This window comes from Manis javanica, chromosome 2, assembly GCF_040802235.1.
Source record: "Manis javanica isolate MJ-LG chromosome 2, MJ_LKY, whole genome shotgun sequence".
Taxonomy (NCBI): domain Eukaryota; kingdom Metazoa; phylum Chordata; class Mammalia; order Pholidota; family Manidae; genus Manis; species Manis javanica.
In genome coordinates, this window is record NC_133157.1 from 213275343 (window position 1) to 213298014 (window position 22672).

Here is a 22672-nt window from a genome sequence, read left to right on the forward strand (position 1 = left end):
CAAGATTTTTAGAGACTAAATCTGTTGCTTTACATAACCCAGGTTGTGGTATGACAAGCCTAGGAAACTAATATATGGTGGAAGAACATCAAGCATAGTGGTAGGAATTAAATTCAGTCAGTTGGTTGTTGTGCCCTCATGTGGTTTTCAATGTAGCTTTGGCTTTGGGGAACTACATCTTTGCTCTCAAAGAGCCTTGCTCCACTCCTGAAGAAGTGAGCCCATTCCCAAGCTCGTCCTTCCATTTATTCCCTTACAGCTTGGATCTTCATGCTGAGGATGCTCCCAGAAAAAAAACCGTCATTTCCAGGAGCTCCCTGGGTTCTCACACTTCCCAAAACCCAGTTCATTGGCTTTTCCTTCTTCATTTGCCTTAACTAACCAGAGTCGTTATTGTTACTTGCAACCAAGAACTCCGATACAGGGCCCATGATGAATTTTCTAGTTATTCTTTTACAGAAAACATGATAATCTTCTCTGATTAATTTCATCTTTTTTTTTTCCTTTTCTGACTTTGTTCTGCAGCTAGAAATATTGTGCTGTACTTTTGGCTACCTCTGGCCAGGATGGGAGGTTCTACGGCACACATTGTATAAACCTGCTAACCTCTGCCACCTGCTTTACCACTGGCTGAAATAACTACTTGATTCATGCCAGTTTCTCCATTTGGTATCTCCTCTCCTTTAAGTAACTTTACATAACAAAGAAGCAAACAAAAATCCATATTTTTAGGCTCAAGAGATGTCTTGAAGAATGAGTGGAAGAGATAACTCCAGTCATTGGAGTTTAACTAAACTGGACTTGAACTGAGGCAGCATCAATGTATGAGGCTGACCTTTGGACCAATCACTGAAGCTTCCTAAGCCACAGGTTGCCTGGTCACATCTACCTTTGGATCATTATTGGATTCTAAGAGGCATCATATGTAAAGCATTCATCACAGTGCCTGACATGTAGAGATGCTCAGAAGTTGTTTGTCTCCCTTGCTTCTTTTTTCCGGTCCTGATCCTTCAAAAGTCAGGCTAACTACTTCTTCAGAGTATATATTCTTGTTTTCTTTTCACCTAGACCTATAACTACAGACAGTTGTTCATGATAAATGGATAAAAGACGTTAAGTATTTCTTCAGCCTCCCACCCCTTTAGCTTTCTGGGGTCTCCTGACTGGATAACACTCAACTCAAGGAACCCTTCCTTCAGCCTCACACACACAAGAAAAGGGGTCATTTTGCACAATATGTTGTTTGCCACTTCAGGCCATCCTCAAAGCAGGTTTTGCCTTTTGAGTTTAAATGTTCATGTTTCTTCTCTAAGGTATATAAATTTGTTTAATGGGGAAGAAATAATACCTCGGATCATTATACATGCATCCCTGTCTTTATAAGTATGCACACACATTTCATTTGGACCTGCAAGGCATTTTGAGACACACCTTCATTTAGATGACTTCAGGATTCATTTTGATAACCGTTGAGACGTGCTTATTCCTGTGAAGCGACTGATATGTTACCTCCCCCCACCCCCGCAAAGGTGCACACTATTGATTTTACAACTCTGTAAGTGCCTATGAGGAAAATCGACTTCTCATAGGCACCACTCGGAGTTCTACTTGACATCTTCATTGCCCAAGTAAAGGAACAGAGTTATCAGCCCTTGCTTGGGCCAGGCTATGAAAACAGTTATTTGGATCGTGTTTTCAAGGATTTCTTATCTGATGAGGAATTAACCTTACCACTGTGCCTTGTAATAAGAACTAGAGCTAAGTCCTCAGTCAGTGGGCTGGTCCACTGGCTGGTAGAAGCCTCTTCCTGGTGCTCTCTCAGGGTTCCCATCATGCCCTCTGCTACCACAGGAAGAGCGATGATCACATTGTCCCATGACCGGGATGACCACAAAAATTTATATCATGCAAACTAGGACACTTTTGAGAGTAAAAAGGGGCATAGTTAATAATTAAGTCAGAACAATGGGAATAAAATGAGACTATTCTGAGAAAAAATAGGTCACTCTAATTTTAACCATCAGTTTACTGGTCTGTCTCCTTCTCTAGACACAAGCTCCTGGGCATATTTAGCTTATTCTGTGATCTTTCTCCAGCACGTAGCATAGTGCCTGGCATAGAAAGGCTTTCTATTTCAATCACAGTCCTGTGTCATGGCAGGAACACAGATACTATGCAATCTCTCTTGATAACTAATTTGTAGTATATGTTAGCATAACATAAAGCAGCCTCCTGTTTTTGCTTGGTTAACTGCTTATCCTTCAAGACATCTGAAGCCAATTACATCATACGGCGTATTCGTGTTTCTACAGCATCCTTTCCTTATACAGTTGCACTGTCCATGATCTATTATAGTTGCTGGTTTATGGTAGGTATTGGCCCTTGAACCTCTGAGCCCGTCTGGGTTCTCTGTCATCTCTACACTAGCGTATAGCACAGAGCCTGCCACAGAGTCAGGAAACAAGACATGTTTACTGAATGAACTGGTGGATGGATTCATGAATGAAAAAATTAAATATCCAGATTGAAAATGAGGAAATCCTATCCACCAACTTGCTGTCTGGTGTGCCTGCTATTGTTCCATATTGATACTTGGTCAAATAAAGATAGCTAGCATCATCGACCCTCAGACCAATATAACCTTAGAGGCAATTCTACACATTAGTAAGATAGAGAAGTCTTTTGGTAATTTTTAAAAAGACAACATCTGTCCCTAGTGTTACCAATGGCCTGGTATATTTAAAGGAGAGCATAGGGTTGATGTTCATATAAAAATTATCCTATGATATTTGTTGCTGGTTAACATTTTTAATTCATCTCATGAGAGAACAAAGAGAGTGATTAAGAGCCTAGAAAATAGAATTCATGAGAAAGGTTAGAGGAATTGGAATTATTTAGCCCAGAGGAAAAAGTATATGTAGTCATTCAGTGAAACCTCATTATCCAGTATCAATTTATTCAAACAAGGACATAGTTTAAACTGATAGCTATGTTTCCAGTGAAACAATGACCTACTCTTCTTTTAAAAAGAAAAAAAATGATCATCAGAAACTATTTAACTCAAATGTCATTATTTTTTCTTTCTGACCTCTTCTATTTAAGATTATTAAGGATCTATTTTATATGAATACTTCTGGGCCACATTTTGCATGGCAGTAGAGGTAGCAGTTTAGCAGAGATGATCAAAAAAGGTCATGGCCCACCCATTTCTAGACCTTCATTTCTAATTCTCTAAAATTAGGATGTTTATTCATTCATTCAATAAGTACTTAATGGAGGACCTGTTGCACGCTAGGCTCTGTGCTAAGCCCTAGAAATATAAAAGTTAAAGCAGACAGATGATTTCCATTATTGTGGGACATTTCCACTTAAATCCCTCCCCTACCAAGCTTAAACATGCCTGGAAATCCTTTAGAACATCATGCCCTAGGTTAAGACATCTCCAAAAAACACATATTCAGATGTTGAGGGAAGGGAAGTAGCAAATTAACCTATTATCTGATTTTTTTTCTTTCAGTTATTGTTCATATGGGCATCTGTCCAAAAGAAAATGGGATACAGAACAAATGAGTTTTGAAAGATAAAGAAAAAGGGTATTTTAATAACTGAGGGAAATGTTAGAGCTAAGAAGTACCTAATGGTTAGCTGGGAAATAAGAAGTTTACAGAGGTCAACTGACATGCTCCAGTTAACATAGTAAGTTAATAGTAAAATGAAGACTATAATTCTAGTCTCCTAGTTATCCTGGAACTCTGTTCTCTAGTGCTCTCTCCCCATCCATGTTAGTTAGTAATTGCATTTAGTTATTAAAAATAACTATCAGTCTGTGGTTGCTAATAACAGGGCCCCATATAATGGCATAAACATACGAAGATTCATCCACTCACATAAAATCCAGAGATGGGCAGCCCATAACTGCTATCAGGGACCCAGACTCCTTCTGTCACTCTAATTTACCCTTTTTGATATGTAGCTATAATTTCTGTTGTCGCAAGAAAGCTGCTAGCATTCCAGCTCTCACATAGTCTTTAACTGAGTCCATTGCTTCCTAATATAAGTTCAGTTTTCTATCACCAAGTGGAGGAAAATGCATATTGGGTAGGGAATTTGCAATCTATACCACATTATTGTTAGGAGATGATTTTCTATGGGTCTTTTGTGTTTCTGTACATCTTTCAGGCAGAGGTACTCCCTCCCTTTGTTCAAGGATGTTTGTATAGCAGACAGCTTTGGAAGCTAGAGGTAGTGTCTCCCTCCAGCACAGAAGTCAGGTTTGTTCAGTATAATACAATTAAAGCCTCTCTCTGTGGCAAAGTTTAGGCATGCCTATTACCTATTAAATGAGATCCAAGTTCCTTAAATGCAATGTTCCTCCCCTGAACACTGCCTACATAATATGTAGGCATCATATCGCCCTACTGGTGTCACCCTTTGGGAATTCAGACTCAGGGAACTGGCTTAAGAAAATGATGTTACTCTGGCTACTATTATTATTACTCTAAGTAATCAGTTGTCCTCTTCCCATCTTCTGCCAGTGCCCGTGAAAACATGTGGCAGGCTAACTTGTTAGCTTGCAAGTAGAATAAAATCTCAGACCTTTCATGTCTTGACAACCATCTATAACTTGGTTTGTGTGTTATAATATCTAAGGGGTGTAACGCCAAGATGTCTAGAATAGAGTAGGTGAATAATACGTACTTAAATAAATAAAGGAATGCGTAAGTGAGAGAAAGCCCCCAAAGGGCATTTTAATGCATCAGGTCATTTGATATGCAGTCCTAGCTAAACCACTTAGGAGCCTTGTGGGCTTCAGCAAGGTCTCTTGCCCTCTCTAAGCTCTCCTACTTGGGGTCTGCGTTTACTCTCTCCACTTGCTCAACCTTCCTTTACTCCCTAACCTTCTACTCCTATTTGGCTTTGGGCCTTGTCACTCCATGAAACATCTCTTCCAGGGTCTCTGCTGACCTACTGACTGCCCTCGCCAACTGACTCTTGTCCCTCCTTATCTTATTCCCTGGCTGCTCTGTTGACATTTAACTCCCTAAAACTCTTTCTTCCCTGGTCTTCGGTGAAAGCTTTCTCTCCTGGTTTCCACTGAAACTTCAAGAAACTTTCTCTGTCTCTTCATCCTTTTCTTCACCTTAAATTGTTGACATGCCCTGAGTTTCCACCCTCTACCTAACTCTCTACTCCTCTGTAGAATAAAAATAAATAAATAAATTTTTTTACAAAATCTAACTCTAATGACTACCTTGTGTGCTGATAACTTCTGAATCTCTCTCTCTAGAATGCTCTCCTGAACACCAGTTTGCCTAAAGCACTGCGTTTTCAGCTCTCCATTCCCCACCTCTACCTGGATGCCCCACTGGAACTTCAGATGAAAACACACTCAAAGACAAAATTATTATTTATTTTTACCCTTTCTCGAACCTGGTGGACCCGGAATCCCTCTCTTGGTGAATGATATCACCACCCATTTTTTTTTTTTCACATCAGAAACCTTAACTCTATGGTCAACATGCCATCTGGGTTCTCATGGTTCCTTCATAAATAAATTTCAGAAGCCTGTCATCTTTCTCCAATGCATCTTGGTTAATTTAGGCTTCATTATCTCTAACTTTAGTATGGCCTTTGAACTGTGTCTCCAAATCTTCCCTAATGGTTCTCTTCCTTCCTTCCTTCCTTCCTTCCTTCCTTCCTTCCTTCCTTCCTTCCTTCCTTCCTTCCTTCCTTTAGATGTACAAGCTCTCAGGAAAGACAGCCTCTTGATAATCTGTTCCTGGCATTTTTCTTGGCTTCCTTCCTTCTCTTGGCCCAAAGTTTAGCATATCCTGTAGCCTCTACCTTATTTTTCTTACACTGTTTCTTCAGAGCAGAACACTGAGGTATGTGTTTCAGGACACCTGGAGTAACAAGACACTGAATCTTGGATGCTTTGGTCCTAATTTCTTACCTTATTTGTTTAGGGGCTCACAACATACTGGTGGACATCATTCTTTAGAGATATTGAAAAGTTGGTGGATTCTGCTAGCTCTTTTGGGTCCCAGGCAATGAGGCACAGTAGTGTCAGGGAGTTCAGGAATATCCTTCTCTTTATTGATAACAACCAAGTCAAGAACACTCAAATTGGCATCTACAATGCCACCCCAAACTGATTTGCACTTTCTGTCTCCAGTCCTCCTTGGTCTGTAACAGGAATGCCCCTTACTCAGTGGAAGGTGGGCACAGCCATGGGTGAAGATGCCCTGCTTTATGGGGAAATGTTTGTCATTCCCACCACTGATGCAGAAAATGTAACTCCTCCACTTTTCACCCAGTGTATCAGCAGCAACTTCGGTGGCCGTATGCTTCTCGCAGAAGGTATAAAGTTTGCATTCATCATTCACTCCCATGAGTGTCTGGAGGCCAGTGGCTGGTAAAGAAATGTTTGATTTCATTCTCAAGCAGCTGAAAAAGAGCTCTATTTGTTCTTAGGTCTGAAGAAACCGTCAGAATGAACCTACAAAACAAAAGAAAAATTTCATAATGCTGATGCGCTGATGATAATCCTTTGTTGGCTTTTCTTGGTCAGAACACGACGAAGTTCAAACTCTTTAGCCTGATAGGCAAGCCTTCTTCTGTCATCTGTCTCTGGCTGCCTCTTCAGCTTCTCTTCCTATTTCTCTGCATCTCACAGACTGTGCTCTTGTAAGTAATGGATGACTCAGTTTCCCGCCTGGGCCCTGGTGATTCAGACTTTCGCACCTTGGGAGAGACTGACTCTTCTGCCTATTATTCAACATAACCTCCACACCCAGGCCAAGGAAGCTTGTTCCTCCAAAATTAGCTCAATTTGCTCTAGCCCTGGGAGGTTTCCCTGGAACGGTCAAACCCTTACTCTTAATAATGGTTGGTTACTCCATGCCTTCACTTCTCTCTACCGTGAACTGTCACGCCACACTGTGCTTACGTCTTTAGATTCCTGAACCTAACAGTAAGACGTGACCTAGTTATCTTTATGTGAACAACATAGAGCACAGATCCAGGTGCACGAAAGAGGTTCAATAAAAGTGTTATGCCTGGTAAAAAAAAGAAAAAGCTGGAAAGTTTGAGCAATACCAGCAAAAAGGCAGTCACTGAAGTAGAATGAAAGGAAACAAGGACAAAATTTACCTTCTTCACAGTTTGCCTCAAATAAACCCTAGAATGTTCTTAGGCAATCTTCACCCTCCTGGGTCCCAAAATAAGAGATCAAGTTCACCAAGAAGTAATGAACTGGGAATTGCACTTGTGAGCACAGCGTCCACCTCCCAGTCAATTTAAAGATAAGCCAACGGGGAAAAGGGCAGCAACAAAGCCACGGTTTGTCTTGAACGACACACATAAAAAACGAATTGTGCACGTTGGGAAATATCCTAGTTCAGAAGCACAAGCTGGCTTAGGCAAGGCTGCATGTGAAGAGTGGGGAAAAGAGCACTGGACAGGATAAAGGGTCAGAAGGCTGGGGTAGAAGGGCCACTTCCAAACCTACCACTTCTGGGTCCTTGGGCAGCTCCTGCCACTCTCTAAACCTCAGTCTCCTCATATGTAAAATGGGAATAATAATTAAACCTACTTCTTGGGTTTGTTAAGAGGATCAAAGAGGAAACATGAGTGGAATTCTTTCAAGGTTCCCCAAACAGGGCAAGCGCTCATTAAATGTTAACCACTGTTTACAGTAAAAGCTGTATTAATAAGGCAATTTTCTCTAAGTATCAGATCTTCATTTGTAAAATGGAGTGATTATCTCTCTGTGAGTTGTATGCAGATTAACTAAGAAATATATATAAACAGTGCTTCCTAAATTTAAAGCACTAGCCAATTGAGAAACTATTATTTATCTACTATTATGAGAAATTATGAGTCAAAACTAGCAAAGAGAATCCCAAATACATTTGTGGGATTAGCTCAGAATAAAAGAGTGGTACCTTCTGAAAAATACACATTGGAGGAATAAGTACTATTGGTATTTAGTGAGCATATTCCATGGGGCTTGTGTGGTCTTTATAAATTTATTTACTAGTTTTCCAATTTCTCTCAACAATATACTTTTGAGTAGATATGATTTTCCTTGTTTTGGGCTCAAAGATTCACAGAATATTAATGCAACTTACAAAACACTCAAATAGGACAACCCTGTTCCAGCTATTCTGAAGAGGTGCTAGCATCCAACATTGTAGCTACAATTGTTATTTATTTGGTTCAGGCAACTACCTCTCTTCCTTTATAATGAGTGGTAAGATTTCTTTAATCCAGATTTTATTGCAAAATTCATTTTTTTTTTTGAGAGGGCATCTCTCATATTTATTGATCAAATGGTTGTTAACAACAATAAAATTCAGTATAGGGGGGTCAACGCTCAATGTACAATCATTAATCCATCTCAAGCCTAATTCTCGTCAGTCTCCAATCTTCTGAAGCATAACGAACAAGTTCTTACAGGGTGAACGAATTCTTACATAGTGAATAAATTCTTACATGGTGAACAGTACAAGGGCAGTCATCACACAAACTTTCGGTTTTGATCACGCATTATGACCTATAAACAATCAGGTCAAATATGAATATTCGTTTGATTTTTGTACTTGATTTATATGTTGATCCCACATTTCTCCCTTTATTATTATTATTATTTTTATTTTTAATAAAATGCTGAAGTGGTAGGTAGATGCAAGATAAAGGTAGAAAACATAGTTTAGTGCTGTAAGAAGGCAAATGTAGATGATCAGATGATCAGGTGTGTGCCTATGGACTAAGTATTAATCCAGGCTAGACAAGGGCAGCAAGACATCCACGGATGCAGAAGATTTCTCTCAAAGCAGAGGGGGTGAGGTTCTGAGCCTCACCTCTGTTGATCCCCAAATTCTCACCTGATGGCCCCCCTGCGACTGTGCCTGTCTTAGGTTGTTCCTCCCTTGAGGAATCTTACCCGTCTCTGGCTAACCAGTCATCTTCCGGGGCCATACAGGGAAATGTAAAGTTGGTAAGTGAGAGAGAAGCCATATTGTTTGCAAAGGTTAGCTTTTTGCTTCTTTGCAGATTTATGCCCTGTGGCTTCTATGCCCAGCACTTGTCTCGAGGTATCTTTACCACCTGGAGGAATTATGATACTCGGTAAATTCGATATGAGGCACGAATTCTATTTAAGGGTTGTAATTAGGAAGGAAGAAGAAAAGCTATAGATGTAGCATATGAAGGAAACTTGGGAGGATTGATTATTTCTTAGACATATCTTCTTGTATAGTACCTTAAGTATGTATAGGTTTTAAACTACTAACTAATTTGCACACACATATTAACATAATAGGAATACGGTGACATAAACAAAGCAAATCTATAATTACCATCCATCTCCAGTGAAGCCAAGAAAACCATTTAGGCACCCTAGGCATTTGTGAAAATTTATCTATGATATAATGGATATTGTCCAACTGTACTTGAACCATCAGACAAATTAAAGCAGCCCATTTCTGGGATCTGTTCACATCCCATATGTTCTTTTAACCATAGATAGTCTATAGTCATGAGATTTTGGAGTGCTGCAACTTGCACCCCTCCCAACTCCTGGTTGAGTTCCAACAGTACAGATCCGGTCAAATTCGTTGTCTCACTGTATGCACATGCCAGCCTAGACATCTCCCTCCTCATTCCTATGGCAAGTCCAGGAGACGGTGGGCTGGATGCAGCCACAACCGCAGCATCGTCCGAATCCCTGTGGAGGCTTTTTGATGATCATCCCCCGGCACGAGTCCTCCAGAGAGTGCTGATGCCGGAAGCTCCTCCTCATATCGTATCTTAGTTCATTTTCTGGGTATCCAAGCTAGGCCTTGATCTTCTGCGTAGAAACAAACAGACCCTTTGCCCACACTTTGACATGCCCTCTATACCACTGTGCAGAACTCATTGGAGGTCAGCACACAGTAACTGCTTTTTTTTTTTTTTTTAATTAAGAGAAAGGAATATTATCAGAAAAGAGTACCTCCATAGCTGATCATCTGACACCCTTTAAGTGATCAACATTAAGGATATTTAAAGCATGCGTTGATCTTTGATTTACCAATAGTTTTATCCTGTTAAGGAGTAATCCCCCTTTTCTTTCTTTCTTTCTTTCTTTCTTTTTTTTTTTTTTAAATTTTTAATCTACACTTACATGAAGAATACTATGTTTACTATGCTCTCCCCTATATCAGGTCCCCCCTAACAACCACATTACGGTTACTGTCCATCAGCTTAGCAAAATGTTGTAGAGTCACTACTTGTCCTCTCTGTGTTGTGCAGCCCACCCTCCCCTTGCTCCCTCCCCCCCATGCATGCTAATCTTAATACCCCCCTTCTTCTTCCCCCCCCTTATCCCTCCCTGCCCACCCATCCTCCCCAGTTCCTTTCCCTTTGGTACCTGTTAGTCCATTTTTGGGTTCTGTAATTCTGCTGCTATTTTGTTCCTTCAGTTTTTCCTTTGTTCCTATACTCCTCAGATGAGTGAAATCATTTGGTATTTCTCTTTCTCCTCTTGGCTTATTTCACTGAGCATAATACTCTCCAGCTCCATCCATGTTGCTGCAAATGGTTGGATTTTTCAACTTCTTATGGCTGAGTAGTATTCCATTGTGTATATGTACCACATCTTCTTTATCCATTCATCTACCGATGGACATTTAGGTTGCTTCCAATTCTTGGCTATTGTAAATAGTGCTGCGATAAACATAGGGGTGCATCTGTCTTTCTCAAACTTGATTGCTGCGTTCTTAGGGTAAATTCCTAGGAGTGGAATTCCTGGGTCAAATGGTAGGTCTGTTTTGAGCATTTTGATGCACCTCCATACTGCTTTCCACAATGGTTGAACTAATTTACATTCCCACCAGCAGTGTAGGAGGGTTCCCCTTTCTCCACAGCCTCGCCAACATTTGTTGTTGTTTGTCTTTTGGATGGCAGCTATCCTTACTGGTGTGAGGTGATACCTCATTGTAGTTTTAATTTGCATTTCTCTGATAATTAGCGATGTGGAGCATCTTTTCATGTGTCTCTTGGCCATCTGTATTTCTTTTTTGGAGAACTGTCTGTTCAGTTCCTCTGCCCATTTTTTAATTGGGTTATTTGTTTTTTGTTTGTTGAGGCGTGTGAGCTCTTTATATATTCTGGACGTCAAGCCTTTATCGGATCTGTCATTTTCAAATATATTCTCCCATACTGTAGGGTTCCTTTTTGTTCTATTGATGGTGTCTTTCACTGTACAGAAGCTTTTCAGCTTAATGTAGTCCCACTTTCTCATTTTTGCTGTTGTTTTCCTTGCCCGGGGAGATATGTTCAAGAAGAGATGACTCATGTTTATGTCTAAGAGGTTTTTGCCTATGTTTTTTTCCAAGAGTTTAATGGTTTCGTGACTTACATTCAGGTCTTTGATCCATTTTGAGTTTACCTTTGTATATGGGGTTAGACAATGGTCCAGTTTCATTCTCCTACATGTAGCTGTCCAGTTTTGCCAGCACCATCTGTTGAAGAGACTGTCATTTTGCCATTGTATGTCCATGGCTCCTTTATCAAATATTAATTGACCATATATGTTTGGGTTAATTTCTGGGGTCTCTAATCTGTTCCACTGGTCTGTGGCTCTGTTCTTGTGCCAGTACCAAATTGTCTTGATTACTATGGCTTTGTAGTAGAGCTTGAAGTTGGGGAGTGAGATCCCCCCTACTTTATTCTTCTTTTTCAGGATTGCTTTGGCTATTCGGGGTCTTTGGTGTTTCCATATGAATTTTTGAATTATTTGTTCCAATTCATTGAAGAATGTTGCTGGTAATTTGAGAGGGATTGCATCAAATCTGTATATTGCTTTGGGCAGGATGGCCATTTTGACGATATTAATTCTTCCTAGCCATGAGCATGGGATGAGTTTCCATTTATTAGTGTCCCCTTTAATTTCTCTTAAGAGTGACTTGTAGTTTTCAGAGTATAAGTCTTTCACTTCTTTGGTTAGGTTTATTCCTAGGTATTTTATTTTTTTTGATGCAATGGTGAATGGAATTGTTTTCCTGATTTCTCTTTCTATTGATTCGTTGTTAGTGTATAGGAAAGCTACAGATTTCTGTGTGTTAATTCTGTATCCTGCAACTTTGCTGTATTCCGATATCAGTTCTAGTAGTTTTGGAGTGGAGTCTTTAGGGTTTTTTATGTACAGTATCATATCATCTGCAAATAGTGACAGTTTAACTTCTTCTTTACCAATCTGGATTCCTTGTATTTCTTTGTTTTGTCTGATTGCCGTGGCTAGGACCTCCAGTACTATGTTAAATAACAGTGGGGAGAGTGGGCATCCCTGTCTGGTTCCCAATCTCAGTGGAAATGCTTTCAGCTTCTCGCTGTTCAGTATAATGCTGGCTGTGGGTTTATCATATATGGCCTTTATTATGTTGAGGTACTTGCCCTGTATTCCCATTTTGCTGAGAGTTTTTATCATGAATGGATGTTGAATTTTGTCAAATGCTTTTTCAGCATCTATGGAGATGATCATGTGGTTTTTGTCTTTCTTTTTGTTGATGTGGTGGATGATGTTGATGGATTTTCGAATGTTGTACCATCCTTGCATCCCTGGGATGAACCCCACTTGGTCATGGTGTATGATCCTTTTGATATACTGTTGAATTCTGTTTGCTAATATTTTATTGAGTATTTTTGCATCTACATTCATCAGGGATATTGGTCTGTAATTTTCTTTTTTGGTGGGGTCTTTTCCTGGTTTTGGTATTAGGGTGATGTTGGCTTCATAGAATGAGTTTGGGAGTATTCCCTCTTCTTCTATTTTGTGGAACACTTTAAGGAGAATGGGTATTATGTCTTCTCTGTGTGTCTGATAAAATTCCGAGGTAAATCCGTCCGGCCCCGGGGTTTTGTTCTTGGGTAGTTTTTTGATTACTGTTTCAATTCCTTTGCTTGTAATTGGTTTGTTTAACTTTTGTGTTTCTTCCTTGGTCAGTCTTGGGAGGTTGTATTTTTCTAGGAAGTTGTCCATTTCTTCTAGGTTTTCCAGCTTGTTGGCATATAGGTTTTCATAGTAGTCTTTAATAATTCTTTGTATTTCTGTGGAGTCTGTCGTGATTTTTCCATTCTCATTTCTGATTATGTTGATTTGTGTTGACTCTCTTTTTCTCTTAATAAGTTGGGCTAGAGGCTTATCTATTTTGTTTATTTTCTCAAAGAACCAGCTCTTGGTTTCGTTGATTTTTGCTATTGTTTTATTCTTCTCAATTTTGTTTATTTCTTCTCTGATCTTTATTATGTCCCTCCTTCTGCTGACTTTAGGCCTCATTTGTTCTTCTTTTTCCAGTTTTAATAATTGTGATGTTAGACTATTCATTTGGGATTGTTCTTCCTTCTTCAAGTGTGCCTGGATTGCTATATACTTTCCTCTTAAGACTGCTTTCGCTGCATCCCACAGAAGTTGGGGCTTAGTGTTGTTGTTGTCATTTGTTTCTATATATTCCTTGATCTCTATTTTGATTTGTTCATTGATCCATTGATTATTTAGTAGCATGTTGTTAAGCCTCCATGTGTTTGTGAGCCTTTTTATTTTCTTTGTAGAATTTATTTCTACTTTCATACCTTTGTGGTCTGAAAAATTGGTTGGTAGAATTTCAATATTTTGGAATTTACTGAGGCTCTTTTTGTGAGCTAGTATGTGGTCTATTCTGGAGAATGTTCCACGTGCACTTGAGAAGAATGTATATCCTGTTGCTTTTGGATGTAGAGTTCTATAGATGTCTATTAGGTCCATCTGTTCTAGTGTGTTGTTCAGTGCCTGTGTGTCTTTACTTATTTTCTGCCCGGTGGATCTATCCTTTGGGGTGAGTGGTGTGTTGAAGTCTCCTACAATGAATGCATTGCAGTCTATTTCCCTCTTTAGTTCTGTTAGTATTTGCTTCACATATGCTGGTGCTCCTGTATTGGGTGCATATATATTTAGAATGGTTATATCCTCTTGTTGGACTGAGCCCTTTATCATTATGTAGTGGCCTTCTTTATCTCTTGTTACTTTCTTTGCTTTGAGGTCTATTTTGTCTGATATTAGTACTGCAACCCCTGCTTTCTTCTCACTGTTGTTTGCCTGAAATATGTTTTTCCATCCCTTGACTTTTAGTCTATGCTTATCTTTGGGTTTAAGGTGAGTTTCTTGTAAGCAGCATATAGATGGGTTTTGCTTTTTTATCCATTCTATTACTCTATGTCTTTTGATTGGTGCATTAAGTCCATTTACATTTAGGGTGACTATTGAGAGATATGTACTTATTGCCATTTCAGGCTTTAGATTCGTGGTTACCAAAGGTTTAAGGTTAGCTTCTTTAGTATCTTACTGCCTAACTTAGCTCGCTTATTGAGCTGTTATATACACTGTCTGGAGATTCTTTTCTTCTCTCCCTTCTTATTCCTCCTCCTCCATTCTTCATATGTTGTGTGTTTTGTTCTGTGCTCTTTTTAGGGGTGCTCCCATCTAGAGCAGTCCCTGTAGGATGCCCTGTAGAGGTGGTTTGTGGGAAGCAAATTCCCTCAGCTTTTGCTTGTCTGGGAATTGTTTGATCCCACCATCATATTTAAATGATAGTCGTGCTGGATACAGTATCCTTGGTTCAAGGCCCTTCTGTTTCATTGCATTAAATATATCATGCCATTCTCTTCTGGCCTGTAGGGTTTCTGTCGAGAAGTCTGATGTTAGCCTGATGGGTTTTCCTTTATAGGTGACCTTTTTCTCTCTAGCTGCCTTTAAAACTCTTTCCTTGTCCTTGATCCTTGCCATTTTAATTACTATGTGTCTTGGTGTTGTCCTCCTTGGATCCTTTCTGTTGGGGGTTCTGTGTAATTCCATGGTCTGTTCGATTATTTCCTCTCCCAGTTTGGGGAAGTTTTCAGCAATTATTTCTTCAAAGACACTTTCTATCCCTTTTCCTCTTTCTTCCTCTTCTGGTATCCCTATAATACGAATGTTATTCCTTTTGTATTGGTCACATATTTCTCTTAGTGTTGTTTCATTCCTGGAGATCCTTTTATCTCTCTCTATGTCAGCTTCTATACGTTCCTGTTCTCTGGCTTCTATTCCTTCAATGGCCTCTTGCATCTTATCCATTCTGCTTATAAATCCTTCCAGGGATTGTTTCACTTCTGTGATCTCTTTCCTGACATCTGTGATCTCCTTCCAGAATTCATCCCACTGCTCTTGCATTTTTCTCTGCATCTCATCCCACTGCTCCTGCATTTTTCTCTGCATCTCATCCCATTGCTCTTGCATTTTTTTCTGCATCTCTGTCAGCATGTTCATGATTTTTATTTTGAATTCTTTTTCAGGAGGACTAGTTAGGTCTGTCTCCTTCTCAGGTGTTGTCTCTGTGATCTTTTTCTGCCTGTAGTTTTGCCTTTTCATGGTGATAGAGATCGTTTGCAGAGCTGGTACAAGTGACCACTGGAAGAGCTTCCCTTCTTGTTGGTTTGTAGCCTTTTCCTGGGAGAATAGCGATCTCTAGTTGCTTGTGCTGGGCAGCTGTGCGCAGACAGGGCTTCTGCTTCCTGCCCAGTTGCTTTGGGGTTTATCTCCGCTGTTGCTGTGGGCTTGGCCTGGCTGGGGCTGTTCCTCCAAAATGGTGGAGCCCCGTTGGAGGGGGAGCGGCCAGGAGGCTATTTATCTCCGTAAGGGGCCTCTGTGCTCCCTGCTGCCCAGGGGGTTAGAGTGCCCAGAGATCCCCAGATTCCCTGCCTCTGGTCTAAGTGACCTGTCCTGCCCCTTTAAGACTTCCAAAAAGCACTCTCCAAACCAAAACAACAACAGCAACAATGAGAGAGGGAACAGAAAGAAAGAAAGAAAAAAAAAAAAAGGAAAAAACAAGCAATTTTTTTTTTTTTTTTTTTTTGTCCTCAGGTGCCGGTCTCAGGCACCCACTCACTGGTCCTGCTGCCCTGTCTCCCTAGCACCAGGGTCCCTGTCCTTTCAAGGCTTCCAAAAAGCACCCACCCACCGGTCCTGCAGGGAAGGAACGCTCGATATTCTTTGTCCTCAGGCACTGGTCCCAGGCACCCGCTCACCAGTCCCGCCGCCCTGCCTCCCTAGCACCGGGGTCCCTGTCCGTTTTAGGCTTCCAAAAAGCACTCGCAGAAAAGAGAAAAAAAAAAGGGGAAAAACGCGCGATTTCCTCTGTCCTCAAGTGCCAGTCTCAGGCACCCGCCCACCGGTCCCGCAGGGAAAAACGTGGGATATTCTTTGTCCTCAGGTGCCGGTCCCAGGCACCCGCTCACCAGTCCCGCCACCCTGCCTCCCTAGCACTGGGGTCCCCGTCCCTTCAAGGCTTCCAAAAAGCGCTCGCCAAAAAGAGAAAAAAAAAAAGGGGAAAAACGCGCGACCTCCTCCATCCTCAGGCACCGGTCTCAGGCACCCGCCCGCCGGTCCTGCAGGGAGAAACGCAGGATATTCTTTGTCCTCCGGCGCCGTTCCCAGGCACCTGCTCACCGGTCCCGCCACCCTGCCTCCCCAGCAACGGGGGCCCGTCCCTCTAAGGCTTCCAAAAAGCGCTCGCCAAAAAAAAAAAACCGCTCCGGTTTCTCTCCACCCGCCGGGAGCCGGGGGGAGGGGCGCTCGGGTCCCGCCGGGCCGGGGCTTGTATCTTACCCCCTTCGCAAGGCGCTGGGTTCTTGCAGGTGTGGATGTGGTCTGGATGTTTTCCTGTGTCCTGTGGTCTCTATTTTAGGAAGATTTTTCTTTGTTATATTTTCATAGCTCTATGTGTTTTTGGGAGGAGATTTCCACTGCTCTACTCACGCCGCCATCCTGGCTCCGCCCCCCACAAAATTCATTTTAAATGACCAAACACACCATGTGGGATGAAAAGCATAAGTTATTACTTTAGTATTAAATAGTTGCTGTAGCATTAACTGCCAAAAGGTTACATAGAGAACAAAACACATACATGATGTACTGTAGCTCTGCTGGTGATTTCTGGTCCTGCTCTCTTTGAGCCATTGTGGGCACCATTAGTCAGATGTAACTAAGAGAGATGTCTCTGTCTTTATTTCTCTTCAATTTTCTTATTCTTCCTTTATTCCTAGCCTGTGATGTCCACTGATGTCTTTCCTGTCATGACAGTCTCATCTCAGATTGGCTACACTCACGTGATTGCTTCCAGTATTTGCAGTTTTATACTGACTGCAGTGATCTCCCCATCTTCCTGTGATCATTTTCTCAGAGTTTGTACTTTAGGTTCCGCCTTCACCAATTTTATTACAAATATTCACTTGTGTGTCCCACTGACAACTTAAATTTCACAAGTCTAAATCTGAACTCATTTTCTTCTTCCCAAAGCAGATTCTCCTACTGTCCTATAATAGCAGATAAAAATCTCACACCCAGGATAGCAGAGACCAAAACCAGACTATCTGAGTTTAATGCTGGCTCCAGTGGTAACTTGCTGTGTGACGTGTGGTAAATTACTAACCCCTCTGGTGCAGGGCAATTATTATATATACAACCAGCAATTCTCCAGGTAAAACTAACCTGGATGCCATCCCTGTACTCACATATCCAATTGATTACCTGCTAAGTAAATCTCTCAAGTATGTTCACATCAATTACCTTTCATTATCTTTAAGTACCATCACCTTTCATTTGCAGTAGTACAACAGGCTCTTAAATGGCTCAATCATTTGTTCATCCCTTAGACGACAAATTCACTGCTTGTTTTGGACCAAGCATTGCACTAGAGAGGAGGCTGCTATAATGGATTGAATAAGCATGATCTCCTCTTCCTGGTCTTGCCTTCTCCAATCCAGAGCCATCTGACAAAATCACTGTGCTTTGCTTCAACTGTCTTTGTGTCAAGGTCAAAACTTCCAGCATGCCAAGATTTGGCCTTGTTTACTACCCTGTCCTGTCTACACCACACTCCCCTGGGATCTCAACTGCAAGCACTCTACTTTGCTCCTCATAGAAGTGCCATCTTTCATCTGTCCTCTGGGTCCCCTCACCTGCCATTTCCTCTGGTCCCTCAGACTCCACCCTGCCCGGTACTTTTCCCACTGCTGACTCTCATGGGCTGTTAGGGTTTCAGCAGGAAGTTCTCCCTGACCCCCAGATCTGTATTCCCTGGCTCATAGAACTGAGTCCTATCATGACACAGAAGTAAGCGACATTATACTTTCTGGTTTATTCATCTGCCATGAACGCTATAGAAAATATTTGTCAAGGAAACCCTAGATGATTTAACAAGTAAACTCTGAAACTTTGGTGGCTTATATTTTCACACACAGTAAAAGTGTATTTTCTGCCTCTGTTAACAATAGGATGTAGGTGTTGATTGTCAGCAGTTAGTTTTCCACATGTGATTCAGGTAACCACAGTCACTGAGTCCTTTAGAGGACCGCATTCACCTGGCAAATGAGGAGAGAGAGAGCTGAGAAGCCACATTAGCTCCTTAGGCCATTTGCCCTGGAAGTGACGCTCATCCCTTCCATTCAGTCCACGGGCAAGAATTCACCTAAGGCCTCACATGATTATAAAGGAGGCTGAGAAAAGTGGTGTCTGCCTGGACAGCCCTTTCTAGCAACAACTGTCATCTCTAGAAGGAGAAGCATATATCTCTGATGGACAGCCAGTCATCTCTACTACATTTCTGGCAGTATCCAGAAATTTCTGATAAATTCCAGGGATTATGTCTTGTTTATTATTTGTTCTTGTTGCCTAATATCATACATAGCACAGAGGAGGTTCTCTGTAAATGCATGTGAAATGGAATGATACTTTATTTCTCTGGCTCCAGCTTGCCTTATTTCTAATGACACAAATACAGGGAGATTGTCTAGGTCTCAAATAAATTTTATGATGAGCTGTTATCTTTTTAAGCCTAGAAACATCTCCCAAGTCCCGTGGCATGTCAGTTTCCCTCTGCCTTCTGCTCTAAGCACTTATGGATCACCCCAGACTATAGCAAAAGAGGAAAAATCATATCCCCTTCTGACTAGTAGAAGGAGGGTACTTCTCCAGCTGGGCAAAATATAGGATTTTATGTTTCCTGAGAATCATCCCACTAAAGTTCTTTTCCACGGACTAGGTTTCTGGACTGGCAGTAACTAACCAATTAGTTCTTTCATTTCCAATTCAAAGAGGATGCTATTAGAACCTAAAGGGACTTCAAAGGGACCTCAAAGATTCTCTGGTCTCTATGCATAGCAAATCCTTGCCACTTATGAGACCAATCCTTTAATATACCTTCAGCAACCATCACTAATCATGCACACTCTCCCATCAAGACTGTGGCTTCAGGATGATTTTCAACACAGAGATCCAGACTTTTATTCACAGTTTATTGGAGTTGGCGTTGAGGTGACTCTATTTGTCATCTTTGATCTGCTGTATAGGAAATCGAAGGAAAGAAGGTGACTTAACTTTACAAAGATTACACAAGAAATTGGTAGCAGGGCTAAAACAAAAACTTGGGGATTCCTGATTCTAAGTCGGGCCTTTTTGTTTAGCCCCACCACTTGGAAACAGAGCATTCAGCATAGAGGGAACGAGTCCACGAGCCTTGCTGTGGGTTGGTAAGTGGATGTGGCCCTCTGCCCTGAAGGCAAATTCTGCATCTCACAACTTGGTCCAGGGCATGCTCTGGCACTTAGGAAGGTCTTGAGTTTGGAGTTTATCCATTCATTTCTCAGTGGCATCACAGTGCCATGGAATGTGGCTAAGATCCCAGGCTCTAGAAATAGGGAGGCAAGTATTTCAGGGTCTGTTCAGACACTGAGTGGCTGGGCGACCTTGGGCTGGTTGGCATCCTACCCCAACCCTCAGTTGCCTCCTTGCAAAACAGAATAGGATTTTCGAGGTAAGATTAGATAACTTATGTAAAGGGTTGAACACAAGATATGGTTGGTGTTACTACAGCTATTGCCTTTATGCAAACTTGAGTCCTCACACATTACCAGCAACTTAAGAGAGAAAATCGGGTCTCCTGCAATCTAGGGTCTGGCTTTTCTGCTCTCTATTGTTTTGATTTTGAGTGAGTTGCTTTGCACTCTGGTCCTCAGTTTTCTCACCTATGAACTAGAAAGGTTGGAAAAAGATCTTAGAGGCCTCTTCCATCTTTTATTCCTCTAATTCTGTGTTCTCTCACTATCTGAGTCCCCAGAATTATGTCTCCTGAGCAATTTTCCTCAGTGGAGAGAGATTTATGAGGATGGCTACTGACCAGGTTTGTTTTGGGTGCAATGGCCAGTCACCCTTGCACTTGGCATTTGAGACAAATCTCTATGAGCAAAGTGTGCTCCAAGTGTGACTTCAGCCTGTTGGCCCAGCAAAGCCACCAAATGCTGCCAGCAGGAATGGGGGACTGTTCCAGCCACAAGACAACTGTTTTGTTCACAATTCATGGACATAGGGGTGAAGGGTGGTATATCCCTGGGACATATGCTTGCGCATACCCCAAAGAGGTCATCTTAGGTAAACGCTAAAGAGAAGTATTGATAGAAATACATGGCAGATCTGTAGCCTTTGATTCCCGGTGAACAGCCATCACAAGCAGGGTGAAGAAGCAGAAAAGGGGTGCTGGCTGTGTTATGGAGGGTAAGCCTTGGTCATTCCTTTCTGGACCAGGAATCACTTTGTACCAAGTGTGGATACTGGGTGCTAGACATACAGCATTAACCAGATGCAAAAGTGTGACCCCTGTTTTTAAGATCACAGTTTACTAGGCAGGCATGTAGGTAACCAAATCAAACTTATTATTGTAATATATAATGTCATGGACATTCACCTAGAGATTAAAATTATGATTTTAGTAGGAGATGTTGGCATCTACTTCAGATTCTAGATGGAGATGAAAAATTGTCCCGAGGCACTAAGCAGAGCCTCCCTTAGAATAACATAATTCAAAACACATTCATTTCGCCAGTGGTGACTCCCCCTCAACAGTAGATTCAGAAGGAGAAGGCTTTTGACTGTATTGGTTGAAAAGAAGCATCAGGACCCAGCAGAAAGAACGTCGCTGGGAAGACAAAGAAGTGAACTGTTTCTGAGTTGGTAATGCTAACAGAAGTTGCTAGAAATAATCCTCACTCAGGAGCCCTGAGCCTAGTCTATGCTCCTAACTTCAGGTGCAAACTCAAAGACCTAATGCTGCAGCTGCATTACTAGCCGAGTAATCCTGAAGTGTAGCTCCTTGGAGATTTCTGGAGCTACTTTTTTATTCTCGAACCGACCTATAGAATAGCTTTAAAGATGAAAAGAGTGTCTTGCCTCTACCAGTCAGCTAAACTATGCTGGGGCAACAATAAACACCCATATCTCGGTGATTTAACACAGGTTTCCGATCCATGTCACAGTGCAGTGAAGGACAGGCTGCTCTCCTCCATTCTGAAATTCTGTCCCTGGAATGCATGCCTTTCTGTATGAACTTGGAAGAGGAAAAAGAGCTAGAAAGTCATACTCTTCAAGGCCATGCTTAGAGTGGCTTAATCACTTCCATGCATACTGCATCACCCAAAATTCAGTCACATGACCCCACCCTATTTGCAGTGGAGGTTACGGCATGTCTTCCTACAACACCAAAGAGGGACGACAGTGTGGGGAACACATGACATTTGTTCCTTCCATACCTCCCCCTGGAAGGCACTCTCCCCAAGCATGTCTCCAATCCTTTGTTACAATACCCCAAGCCCTTTGTATTTTCTGCAGATGAGACTTGAGTTATATGTGCTTCTGATCTGCCTTGAAATAATCAAGCAGCACATGGTCTCCTGGGTATTGTTCTGCCACAGTCCCAGTCTCCACTGTCTTATGCCACTAGAGCAACAAGAAAATGAAAGGTCTTTAATTCCAAAGGCCCCGTCCAAAAAGGTAGAGCTTCTCTGCAGGACACCAAGTTGTCATAATGCCTGTGGCCACCATTTGAGTTGTGGACCTCCCTGCAACTGAGCTTTGGACACAACCTGCTGAAGCCAGCGTCTGTTCATCCCCCAGCATCCTTGTACTGTAGAGAACACGTGGAAGTAAGACCAACCAGATGGACCAACTCCATTGCAAAGGCATGTAGAGTCACCTGGAGATGCCAAAACTCATAGCAAGGAGAGCAAGGGAAAATTGCATGTCTGAACTGCTGGTTTTCCAGATATCAGATAGATGAGGGGGAAGAGGGGTCCCAGTTTTACATATTCTTGGAATAGAAAGGCGATGTTTGTTTTGCCACAGACATAGGGAAAACTTATATAGTAATGTGAGCCCATTAAATGGTAATGTAATAGAGGAAGGAGAAGTTTTGATGGAGGCAACACACATGTGAAGTTGAAACTTTAAAAAAGAATGAGATTTCACCAGGTTGTGCTGGGGAAAAGGAAACAGAGAAAGTACAATTCAGGCAAAAGAATAGCATGTAGCATGGGGTTATGAAAGATAGTATTCCTTTCCCTTGGAAATAATCTGGAGGTCAAAAGCTAAACTGTTATCACAACGGAATTTAATGGCCTTCACATTGGTTTATTGTAGCTTCAAAGTCGCTCTCTTGATTCATGATGCACCCTTGCAACGTGGCCAACAATGACCTGAAGGAAAAGACAGAGCAAACCATCTGGGGACACCAACGGTAGGCTTATTCGAGCCCATAAAGATCTGAAGGTGCTCTTGTGTCGAGTCACTAAG

General features: G+C 41.6%; 1 pseudogene; it reads right to left on the minus strand.

The window, feature by feature from the left end:
- Positions 1–5557: 5557 nt before the first annotated feature.
- Positions 5558–6538, minus strand: LOC140845724 (small ribosomal subunit protein eS6-like; annotated as a pseudogene).
- Positions 6539–22672: the final 16134 nt, after the last annotated feature.